Source organism: Notothenia rossii, assembly GCF_949606895.1.
Source record: "Notothenia rossii genome assembly, chromosome: 11".
NCBI classification, from domain to species: Eukaryota; Metazoa; Chordata; class Actinopteri; order Perciformes; family Nototheniidae; genus Notothenia; species Notothenia rossii.
The window spans coordinates 11,306,919-11,319,173 of record NC_136910.1 but is presented as its reverse complement, the minus strand read 5'-3'; positions in this window follow the sequence as shown (position 1 = coordinate 11,319,173).

The following is a 12,255-nucleotide window of genomic DNA, read 5'->3' as shown; positions in this document are numbered from 1 at the left end:
ACCCGAGTGTCCAAAACATACGGCCTCAGGTCCGATGATACGATAACAAAATCGATCATGGACCTTCTGCCTAGGGTGCTCTGGTACCACGTACACTTATTAGCATCCTTATGTTCGAACATGGTGTTTGTTATGGCCAATCCATGACTAGCACAGAAGTCCAGTAAAAAAACCACACCGGTTCAGATCAGGGGGGCCGTTCCCCCCAATCACTCCCCTCCAAGTGTCTCCATCATTGCCCACATGTGCGTTGAAGTCTCCCAGCAAGATTAAAGAGTCCCCTTCAGGAGCCCCATACAGGACTCTTTCCAGGGTCTCCAAGAAGGCCGTATACTCTGAACTGCTGTTGGGTGCATAAGCACACACAACAGTCAGAGTTTTCCCCCCCATAACCCGCAGGCGTAGGGAGGCGACCCTCTCGTCCACTGGGGTAAATTCCAACAACGAAGCACCCAACCGGGGACTTGTGAGTATCCCCACACCCGCCCGGCGCCTCACACCTTGAGCAACTCCGGAGAAGAATAGAGTCCAACCCCTATCCAGAAGTAAGGTTCCAGAGCCGACGCTGTGCGTAGAGGTGAGCCCAACCAGATCAAACTGGTAACGCTCCACCTCCCGCACAAGACCCGGGCGACAGAAGCTGGCTTTGGGGACGTGGAACGTCACCTCTCTGGGGGGGAAGGAGTCAGATCAAATACAGATGTATACAATATAAATAGTAGTTCATTTGCCAATATTAATATCATTTTAAAATTATTTTAAACTAATATTTCAACTGAGAGTAAAATGTATGTTCGCAAGACTGGTTGCCCATTGAACATTGTTATACAGTATGACGCTTCAACTCTGGTATCTCCATAGTTACCTTTTTCTGAACTATTTCTGATTGATTTCATACGTATACTCGCAAACTGTCCAAGGCAAGAGAGGCAGGTTGATTAAGACACTTCACCCAGGTAGGTAAGATCTTAACATGATTCATCAATTACAATGAATACGAATATAGAACAAGACAAACGCACGTTTTAAAGAAATGTACAGTTAATATTGTTTTAGGGTTTTGCATACTGGGAAACATCTGCAACCCCAACCCCTCTATTACGTTGATTTGGCAAAGGAAATGGTAAGAATCAAGGGATTCATTTCACTAATATTTAAGTTGAAACGATACATACAAATTATTCATTTATTCAGGTGCCAGTTTTCTACTGAAACTCACTATATCTTTATTATACTTCGATAAATCCAGTGTATGTTAGAATATATATAATATACAGTGGAAAAATAAATAACTACAGCCTAATGGGATTCAGTGCACCACTAAGCAAACCAACCACAATTCTCAGGTGTTCAGCAGGGAGATGTCAAAAGCAGCACTGTGCTAATAGGCCAAAGGCCAGGGAAGATAAGCCAAAGCCATCTTTATGTATCATCAGTTAGCTCAGGAGACACGGTGCAGAGGTGCAGGCATCTGTCTGCTGCACCCAGACGGCTGATGAGTCAATCTAAATCCAGAAAGTGGCCAGATGGACACATTTTTGATGACTAAAATGTTATGCTGGAACATGAACATTGACTCCAACAACATGATTAGGAAGGATATGAGAATTGATTTCTGTTGAGTCTGGGAGAGTTTTCGGCTAGAGTTAATATGACATCTAATATTGATAGATTATCAACAGGGAATTTTCCATCTGCATTTGGAAGATTACAGGTATTGACAGTTACCAATTCATACTGTAATGGGCTTGTAGTATAAAAACACCAATTATTGCTATGACATATTTTAGCATTTTAATTACAAAGCTGGAGTGGTTACTGAACATTCATAAACAAGTGTTGGCTAAACGACGATATCAAACAGCATTTATCAGACCAGTGATAAACAACCTTAACAATTCAAATATTCCGAAGCAGTGCACAGTACTTGATGTTTATTTTAAAGTAAATAAGACAAATACAAGAGTTAAGGTGTAAGGATTGGGTTAAACTATATGTGAATCTCCTGTACTGTAAACTTCGTTAGCATGGCTATTGTAACTAGCTTAGTAGTAAACAAGCACTACTTTCAAAGATAGGTGGCATGTTGTTTTGTTATTACAGATTCGGATTCTGAAAAATACATGTTCCAACATAATTCTATGTGTTGTAATAATTTAGGGTCTAAAATAATAGTTGCTATGTAATGGCAACTCTAGCCAAACATGTGATGAATATTTTCTCTTGCTAACTTGTGTCTTGTAAAAGTGATAGGTACTGTTTCAAAATATGAATATTAATGTATACATTGAACTACTGTATTACAAAAGTTGAGGTTTGCTTTTTTACTTCCGTGAAATATTTGGTTTGGTAACATTTTTAAGTGAAAAATCTCCTACTGTTATCAATGTAAACACAATTAGTTATCTAATGAGAGATCATTTGGTCCGTAAACAAAGATATTTTCAGTTCAGCGTGGGATCTCTTTAGCACTTAATGTAAAACTCTATGCTTATTCGAAACAAATGAAAAGCCACATTAGCATCCGATTATCAAACTGCTCTACTCTGTCTGTAACTGTAATACCAACTATAAGAACCCTTTAAAACAACATTAACGTGACAACAGCGATGGAAAGTGCTTATCAGTGAGAAAAGCTGCATATTCTGTATATAAATGTCTTTTTTTCTGTAAAGTATGAGCACAAATTTAAGGGGAAGTTAAGGTTTGCCTTTAGACTCTCACCTTGATGATTGCACTTTTGATTTCTCCACTTGAGGAAACGAACAAAATGATGCCCTTGTGCCTGAATCTGAGTAAGTGGCTTCGCTCTTTACAGATAAACTAGGTGCAGTCAGTGTATGTCTGTAAGATGAAATCTGGAAGGGTTATGATTACTTCATTTGTTAGGGAATATCTTTGGCAGCATATAAAACAAAAATGTAAGTAGGTATGCAGGATATATTTTACTGCATTTTACAAAAAGTTTAATCTAGGTAAGACTTCATACCAAGTAGCTGAATGAATTTGTTTGTATGATGCGAGGCTTCCCTGTCAACATAAAAAATTATAAATAAATGCTTGTGCTGTTGAAGAATTCCTTATTCAGTCAGAGTAAACATCTTCCTGAATGAAGGATAAGTTCTGGTTTCTGTGAATGTGTGATTTTTATTAAATGCCACAGTAATGGTAACTGCAGCAGTCTTACTTCGTCAACTGAGGATAATACATATCTTGAAAAACATCAAATATATATTTTGAAACGAAGCCATGCCAGACAGCTTCATGGTTAACTTCATAATCTCTTTTATTTCGCTTCCAGTTTAACAAAAAATCCACTTCCAATTTGCTCTTCTCTCTCTGTTCAATAGTTTGCTCAGAGTATGAATTTAAAGATATTTTCTGTAGAAAAGCATAGATATGCTTAAGTAGCATTTTCCGAATTCATTCTAAATGATTTGGTGCTTAGAGAAATAGTCTTTTCTCAGAGGAATGCGTCCGCCTTAATTTTACTCAGGGTGCTATCTATCTTCATGCTGAGGTGGATATCAATTAAGTGAGCCAACCATGTAATTGATTTCCACCCTGTTACCTTTAGCTCTGGTATTTGTGATGTTCCGACAGTGCTACCGTTGCCTGTCTTTTTCTGCTGCCTTGTGTCAACACCTCCACACGTACATGCACTTTATTACAATCGCAGGAATAAATATGATCTATATAATCCATTTAGTCCACACGGGCCGCAGCTCATTGTGATTTTCATTAAGTTATGCTGAACATGGCTCGAGATCAACACCAGGTCATTACCAAGTCACCATTACAGTAAAATCAGATTTGAGAACAAAATTACATTTTTTTCTCCAGTCTGATTATTGGATAACTGCTGCCTGGCCAGCCATTCTTCTCACGTAACAGGAAAAAGGTTGCATGCACCTCTTGCTCTCGGCGATTTCAATAATTCACACAGATGTGTGGAGGCGATTGGTCCCGCGACGTGTGTGTGTGTGTGTGTGTGTGTGTGTGTGTGTGTGTGTGTGTGTGTGTGTGTGTGTGTGTGTGTGTGTGTGTGTGTGTGTGTGTGTGTGTGTGTGTGTGTGTGTGTGTGTGTGTGTGTGTGTGTGTGTGTGTGTGTGTGTGTGTGTGTGTGTGTGTGTGTGTGTGTGTGTGTGTGTGTGGTCTGCCTCCACTTTATGCAGGGAGGAGATAAGAACGTGAATCACAGACAAGAGATACCTCAGGGAGGCTTGAGGAGCGGAGCAGAGAGGGGCAACCCGGGGTCAACAACCTGCCCAAGAATGACAACTCGTGCCAACGAGATGTGGGAGACTTACAAGATAAGTCAGTTTTTCTGATAGGTCGAGTTGTAAGAAAGTATGATAAGCTGGGGTTTCAGGGTTTAATGCCCCTATCTGACTCTACATGTTGAAAGGAAAATGAAAGCAGACCTAAACTGTGTCATAGCAAATCTGAGACAAGAATGAAGTGAGAGCAAATCACAGGAATTATGAAAAACAAGCAGAAATTCATGTAAAGAATCAGAGCTCTGGTTACTTTCGCCCGGATAATATCTGCGACTCCATACATCAAATGGTCGAACTGTTTCATTTAAATTATTCTTATTTAATTCAGTCAACTATAGATGAATGGTTCGGTCTTTCTAAATATCAGCAGATGCTTAATTTGGATCACATTACGTGAAATAAGCAAAATATTTTATGTTTTTTTGTGACAGCTTTCTTTTCTAACTTTTCTAACTTCCTAATGTTCCCACTTATTGTGAAACACATATTGTTAGACGGATGTTTATTTTTATTTTGGGACATCACAGCCAATGTTTTTTTGTAACTAAAGCCTGGTTGTTATTCTCAGTAGATGCTGAACATATTTGTTATCTAAAAGTATGAACTGGAAGCATCAGTTTTTATTTTCCATAGCGCCAAAATCAAGAAAATACATGGCATTAAGGAGAGAGGCAACTGGAGCAACACAAAGGAAAACACCGGTGTGTTTTTCCACTGATTATCCTGATAGAGGAAAACATTTTGCGAGAGAGATCCTAGTTTTGATGGCTCATACTGTGTATACTGTGATGGGATAACATTCCTGCAGAAAGATAAGTGTGAGTCTGTTCAGTAGGATGTCATTCATAAAGGCAGGGGCCCATAGAGACAGGAAAATGTATTCTGACTAGATGGAGTGATGAATGTTCCTCTTTTCAATCGCCTCTTTCCGCACTCTTTAATATCCCGTCATGGAAATGAAGAGGCTGAAAGAGAGGTAATTTTACTTGCAGCCTGCAATGCCAATAATTTGTTTTGTGATCCTTCTGGGTTCTCACGTACACGAAAGGCAGCACGGCTCGATGCTTCAAGGTTAATGCTGAAGTGCTGTTTTCATCCACACATTCCTGGAAAAGAAGAGTGCCTCCGTCACTTAAAGCTTCTGTCTGCTGTGCTGTGTGTGTGCCTGCAGATTAGTGCAACCTTTTCCTCACTGCCTAGACTCATGCACCATCTCTCAAAAGAGCCCTCTGTTTGCTGAAGTGGAAAAAGCAATGTTATTCCCACGAAAACTGTTGCGTATACAACAAACACATTCACACTCTGTGCAGCCCTGGCATCAGGTTGAGCTAAAGGCTATGATAAAGGGTTACCTTGTACGACCGGTACAAGTTGAACACAAGGACATATCTTCCCTCTCAGATTGAATCATCCGCAGTATGTCATCATGATAAAATGATGGTTTCCCTTGACATCGATCATGTGCTGATAAGCCATCCATCAACTTCTCTTTACTGATGTGGTTAACAGCAAAGGTGAATCTGACAAGAATACAGTGAGGAGGAAAGCCCCTGCCACTGAACGGCAGTCATTATCAAGACAAACCTGACGTGTGGAATTACTATTGCACCTTACCTTCGAAAAACAGGTCTACCTGACATGACAACTTTCAATTCTTCTCCATGTGAGAAGTCACCACTGGAAGGTGCTTTATTCTTTCTAAAAAACAACAACTAATTGAAAATGTGTGGTGAAAAAAACTTACCTTGATGCCATCAACCACAGGGAGTCTGGAAATGCTAGCATCAAAAGGATGACTAATGCAGCGTTATTTTTTCTTTTTGGTTCATCTTTTGTTTCCCCCCGCTCTCATCACGACGGCTGACTGATCTAAGGGGTTTCTTCTCTTTGAATGGAAAGATCTAGCTCATGACAAGCAGCTTTTTTTTTTATAAATGTTGTTCACTTGGCCATTTCTCTGCTATTACAGGCTATTCTGATACAGAGCGTCAAGCAAATTAGCTTGCCGCCTGTCATCTTACTTATCAGAGGGAGATGGGAGGAAGGTAGGCCCTGTGTCAGTGATGTTCTGTGTGACAGTTTGACAGATGAAAATGCTATCACCAGTGTTTTCCTTCCATCTTTGTTGATATCCTCAAGCTTCTTTGGATGATGTTTTTTCCTACCACAGTCATAATGCACTTTGCATTGATTATGTTATTGCTTAAGTGCAATAAAGTAAAAGGAAGACAGGATGTTTTTTCTGTGGGAAATGAGCTTCTAGAAGTCTATGGAGCTATTGATTAATAAGCTTATTGCTGAAGGTAAATAAGTCTTTGGCACTTGTTTTGATAACATATTAAAACGTTTTTCCTCTTAGTTTTTTTTTCTAAAGCTTCAAACTGTAATTAAGTGACCACGGTGACATACTTATGCCTTGTGATAACAACTGAGCTATATTCATGACAATTGCTAGTTTTTATTATACTGCTGTTTTAAGATTTCTTTGGGGAACCACTGCCTTTATTTAAGAAACAGAATTGAAATGGGGAGACAGAAGGGATGACATGCGGAAAATGTTCCTGGGCCAGATTTGGATCCAGGCCCTCCGCTCGGGGAACAATCCCCGATACTAGGCCGCCAGCTCTACCAATTGAGGATTGAGAATTCCGAGGCCTGGCAACAAACCGAACTTTGTCCATTGTCTTTTGTTGAGTTCAAATCTGCCGGTTAGATATCTCGCTGGTCTATCAGCAAACAATGTTGTTGAAACCAACAATTTAAACTGTAACTGCAGGATATGAATGACCCATATCTAATTTTAACTCTTTGCATGACTGCTATTGTGTCGAAATGAAGCATGTGGCCGAAATACATGCATTATCGTATATAATTACACTGATTGTTGGAGAATCCACACAGGCTGTATATTATTAAAGTGGTCACTGTAGAAGTAATATTGAGAAGTGACAATGCATTAATGTTAAGCATCAGACCACCACTGGGTCAATCCATAATTTGTTTGGTCATTTGTTTGCCTAATTTAAAAGTTTTTTGAATCGGGTAGATACAATTACCGCTTTTCTTAGTTTTCATATCAGTGTAAATGGTATATGTATGGATTTTGGATTGTTTCACATCAGGAGACATCACCTTGGGGGTTAGTCAGTTTGATTAGGTGAATCCTGATTAAGCTATTTGCTTGAGAAGTGTCAGAAAATCCTGAAAAAAGCATATAAAAATGACCTTGTATCTATCCCCGTAATGGTTGTGTTAGGTACCGAGCACCTTGATATTTCAAGTATTTAATTTACACCATTAAACAAAAGTACCATCATAATTGTAACTTCATCAGGATATATACGGCATCGATATTGCCATACAATGTTGAACCATTCCACCCACAGCTGAAACAGTACATTGATTTTGGTAACATTTTTTTCCTAATATTGTGACACTGATTTTAAAGTGCCTATCGTCATTTTTAGTGTTGTTGAAGGTGATAAAACTAGTGATAAAACGTAATGCTCTGAAAGGTGATAAAACAAATTCAAAACTCTGGCAAAGTTTGCTACATTGTGAAAAGGGAGGGAAACAAGTTTATAAAGAAAACTTAGGAATGCATTAGAGGAACTGAAAGAGATGATTGACAGAAAGATTGGCGTCTATCTTATCCCTCAAAACATATTTCCATTAAACCTTTTCATTATTGTCAGATTCTGTGACATTTGCATGTATACAGACTTGTCTGTCTGGTTTCCATGTGTTGAATTTCTTTCTGTTGTACTAAACTTTTGTTAAATCAGTTTCACCTAAAGAGGACATTGCTCCCACATAGCAACGTATCTCTCTGGGTTATTTCCTCACTTGATCGTCATCGTTGCCTCCTCCAAATGATGCATTTTAGACCTACGGTGAGCCAGGTATGTGTGAAATGTCAAATTGAATTGGCCAATTGTTAGACCTTCAGTGGCCTTAAATTGCATCTTTGCACTACACGGAGCTGGATGCAGAATTGGCTATTACACAGACAAACACAGATTCTTGTCTAATACAAGTTACAATGCAACTCTTACAAAGTGAGTTTTCATTCAGAATAATATAACTACTAATTCCCTTTTTTACATTTTACATTTGCATCGTGGCAGTGTGATGCTTGGAAAAGATGCCAGAAGATTACTTGAATATCCATGTCTCACCCTTTTTATGTTGTGATTTTGTGTCACTTTCACCTTCAATTGTGTAAAATGATACCAAATGTCTCTAGCAATTTACATTAAATTGAATCGTGACTTTTTCTAGAACCACCGTGACGTTCACATTAGAAGTTTCAATTAAAACTGTACCTGACAACTTGAATGGATTTCAATAAAATGTTGTACTGACATTCATGTTCCCAAAGAAATAAATGTGTTCTAGTATTTTATATAGCAGCGTCATGAGGTCAAATCTGCTCGATTATAGCAAATCTCATAAAAGTCACACTCACACGGCATAGTAAATGAGACAGGGCCTGGGAAGGCAATGAAGTCTGGGAGTGGGATGCTGTAAAGCTCACAGCCATAGCGGCGAGGCAAAGCGTAAACAAAGATGGTAAACATGGATGTTTTATACCTGCTAAACATTAGCATGTAAGCATTGTCGTTGTCAGTAAGATATCATGTTAAAAAAACGATTTACTGTAGAACTCACAGAAGAAGAAGAAGCATGTTTGCTCTTAATTAGTTTAGAATGAGATAACACTGTCAGTCAGAGTTAGTGGTGGGAATGATATGGACTACAGCCTGTAGTGTTAGCAGCACTGCATTCTTATTGGCAAGGCACATAGACCAGATATTTTCTTTATGGTGTATACTTTTGGCTGTTTCCCTGCTCTGCTTTGTAAAGGACAGGTAGCAGCTCAATTTCTCCCTTCTTTCTTTCCTTTTCAATAATATTGTACCTTCTGCACAATGTGTTCCCCTTTTACTCTCGTATTTATATGTGTTTTTATTACGAGTGGCATTTTATTACATGTGTTCTCCTTTTATTGTTGTTTTTATTGCTACTGCCGCAGAACCAACTGCCCCTCGGGGGAAAAGCAAGGATTTTGAACTTGAACTTTATGCTAATCTTCGGTTTTTAAGGCTTTGGAAGCAAGTTGTCCAACATTTCTATAGTTGAACCAAAATGGAATATCGTAAACTCTTTTTAAGACTAGTTAAAAGCAGCATCACTCTGTTTGACCCTGCATCCCCTTGTGTTTTTCTCATAGTGGTCCCGAAGATGTAGCACTGGTCAGGGGCTCTCCTCTAGCCAATTAAATAAAATCACACACAAACACACAGCAAACAGACTATAATCACACTATACATCATGCATTATTGAGCATGGGTTTGAATAAAACATTAAGGTTAGTGTTTCTTAAATTATTCTCTCAGGAAAAGGGAGAAAACTGTGAACATATTTGTATGGCACTGTCCTGCAGCTTGAATTAATGGGAGATTTGATTTGAAGTTGTGCTTGAAATAGTGAATTAGATGTGTGTAATGGTCATCTGCTACATACACACAACATATTCAAAAATGTGAAAGAGCCTCCACAAAAAACCACTTTCAACTTTTTATATTTATTTGTAACTGTGACTCAGGCGATTTGGAAACATTTGATTTAAAGTCCCCTTGGTATCAGAGTAAAATATTGTGTTGGAAATGGCTCTTTCCATTATCCATGGGGTAAGATGAAAGCATTGGGAAAACAGCAGAGGACAGAGGCTAATACTACCTCCAGGAAATATAGTTGTTTCACAGTTTAACAGGGATTTACCATCCAATGATTAGGCTCCCTGGAGACAGGACCACCATTTGAGGAAGACACAAATGGTATTATATAGAGCTCTCATCAATAAGTCATTGGAGGTCAGCTTAGTGTTTGTTTGTGGAAACTAGTGGCTCATTAAGTAAAGAGAGTCAAAGTATTGGCTGTAGAGGTGTTAAAGAAAACGAATGGTGTGTGAAGGACACAGGAACATCAAAGATGCGGGGAGAACAACACATGTATACCTGTACTTGAACTGGCTTTACAAATGCATAGGGAGATGTTCACTCTACTATAATTGAATACTTTTTTGTTTGACATTGACTATCTATTCAGCCAAGCCTAAGCATGAATAGGAGAAGAAAGCAAAGGAACATTTGAAAGAAGAAGAACAAATGTTGTCTTCAAGATGGATGACACATAAGTGGTCTGCCTTTATAGTAAAATATTAATAAAAGGTTTCTTTGTTATTTTTGTGGGTGCATATAAAACAAAACAATAAGAATTTACATTAACAACAATACAAATCAAGTCACGGCAGAACTGAGTTGTTTTTTTAGCCTTGGTGAAAGTATGTTAACATTGATGTCTGGTCAGAAAAATACCAAACACCAAGGGGGAGTCAGTGTTAAAACCCATTGTCAGTCTGTTCAGTCATTGCTTTGTTGGAAATACAGATATGGCCAGCTTGAATAAAGATCCATTCTCTGGTAGAGTCTAAAAGCTGCTTTGTAGACATAGTTGAATTTCAATATGTGCGAAACATATCACAGTTGACACAGGCAAATTGAAAGCATAGTTTGTCGTGCATGTGCGGCACTGTACCCAGCTGGGGTGATCAAATAATCCCTCCCCCCGATCAGGCTCTGGAATGGAGAAGAGACCTCATAAATGAATGATGTAATGTGCCCTCTTGCGGCCATATTGGAGGTCCATCACTTTGGGCAACAACAGTTAGGAACAGCTGATCCTATTTGTGATCTTGGCTTGAACATGGCTAATTTATGTCATAGTTTTAGTTAGAGGGGTTGATGGTTTGATTACTGCTACATCTGTAATATTACCCGTCCGCTGCACCCATATATTTAGACTTATTCATGTTGTCAGTCATTTGCTAATCACTGAAATGACATGGATTCTGTAATGTGTTGTAGATTATTTCTCAATGTCTAACCTCTTGTTTTTTCTTGTTCTTAAGAGTCTTGAATCCTGAAGCACATCTGCTGGACAACTAAAGCACTTGCTTCCCACACAACCCTGCCTCTCTGTTGGGTAAGAGTGTGCTAGTTTATTATTCAATTACTTAGAGTGTCATTATGTCTGTCTGAGAGGTTATGCTTTTATCCTATTCGTTTTATCTGTATGGATTGCAACTCAGGAGTTACGAACCAAAACATAATGCTTTGGATATTGCTACCAGTCAAAAATAGTTCACAAGCACGTTGAGTTGCCAGCTTTGGCAGATTTAGTTGCTCCAGAATCAGCACAGTGCTCTGAATCCTGCTCTGTTGTCTTTTCGGTGCTGCTGCATTTTCCTGATTTGCATTCAACTCAGTGAAACGAGCAGATGGAAATGGCAATATTCCAATTTCCATCTAAATTTAGGGCAAATTTTAAGTGAATTTGGCAAAACATAAATGTTATTAATGAGCTCTTCCAACCAATACTGTCAAGTGATAATCAGGAGTAGCCTGTATTAAAGTTAACAGTTGGTGGTGTTAATTCTTCAGTTAGATGACTTGCAACAAAATGACGTTATTAAAAGAACAGTCAAATTTCAAGCGTTGGAAAACTCTGTGGAAAACCTTATTGAAATATATCGTTTATGTTTGTTTCATGTAGAAATGTAAGGAACTTTATTGTCTCTATGGCTCTACACACAGTATCCAATATTATTATAGAACACATTACCTAAGCTATGCCCTGAGGGGAAAAACAAAAGCAAAACTAGAATTTGTCCACACAGTGCTGTGTGAGTGTGTTGTACTACTTAAGGTGTTATTTGCTTCCATTAATATTGCTGCTACCCTTTAGTCTACACAGGAGCACCCCCCCCCCCCCCCCCCCCCCCCCCGGCTCTTAGATTCTTAGATTTCCAGGAAGAGCAGTCAGAAATCACTCTGGCAATGTTTGTTTTTTTGCCACAACTAACAAAGTACATCATAATAAACTCCTGGTCTGTCAAGAACCTGCCGACCTG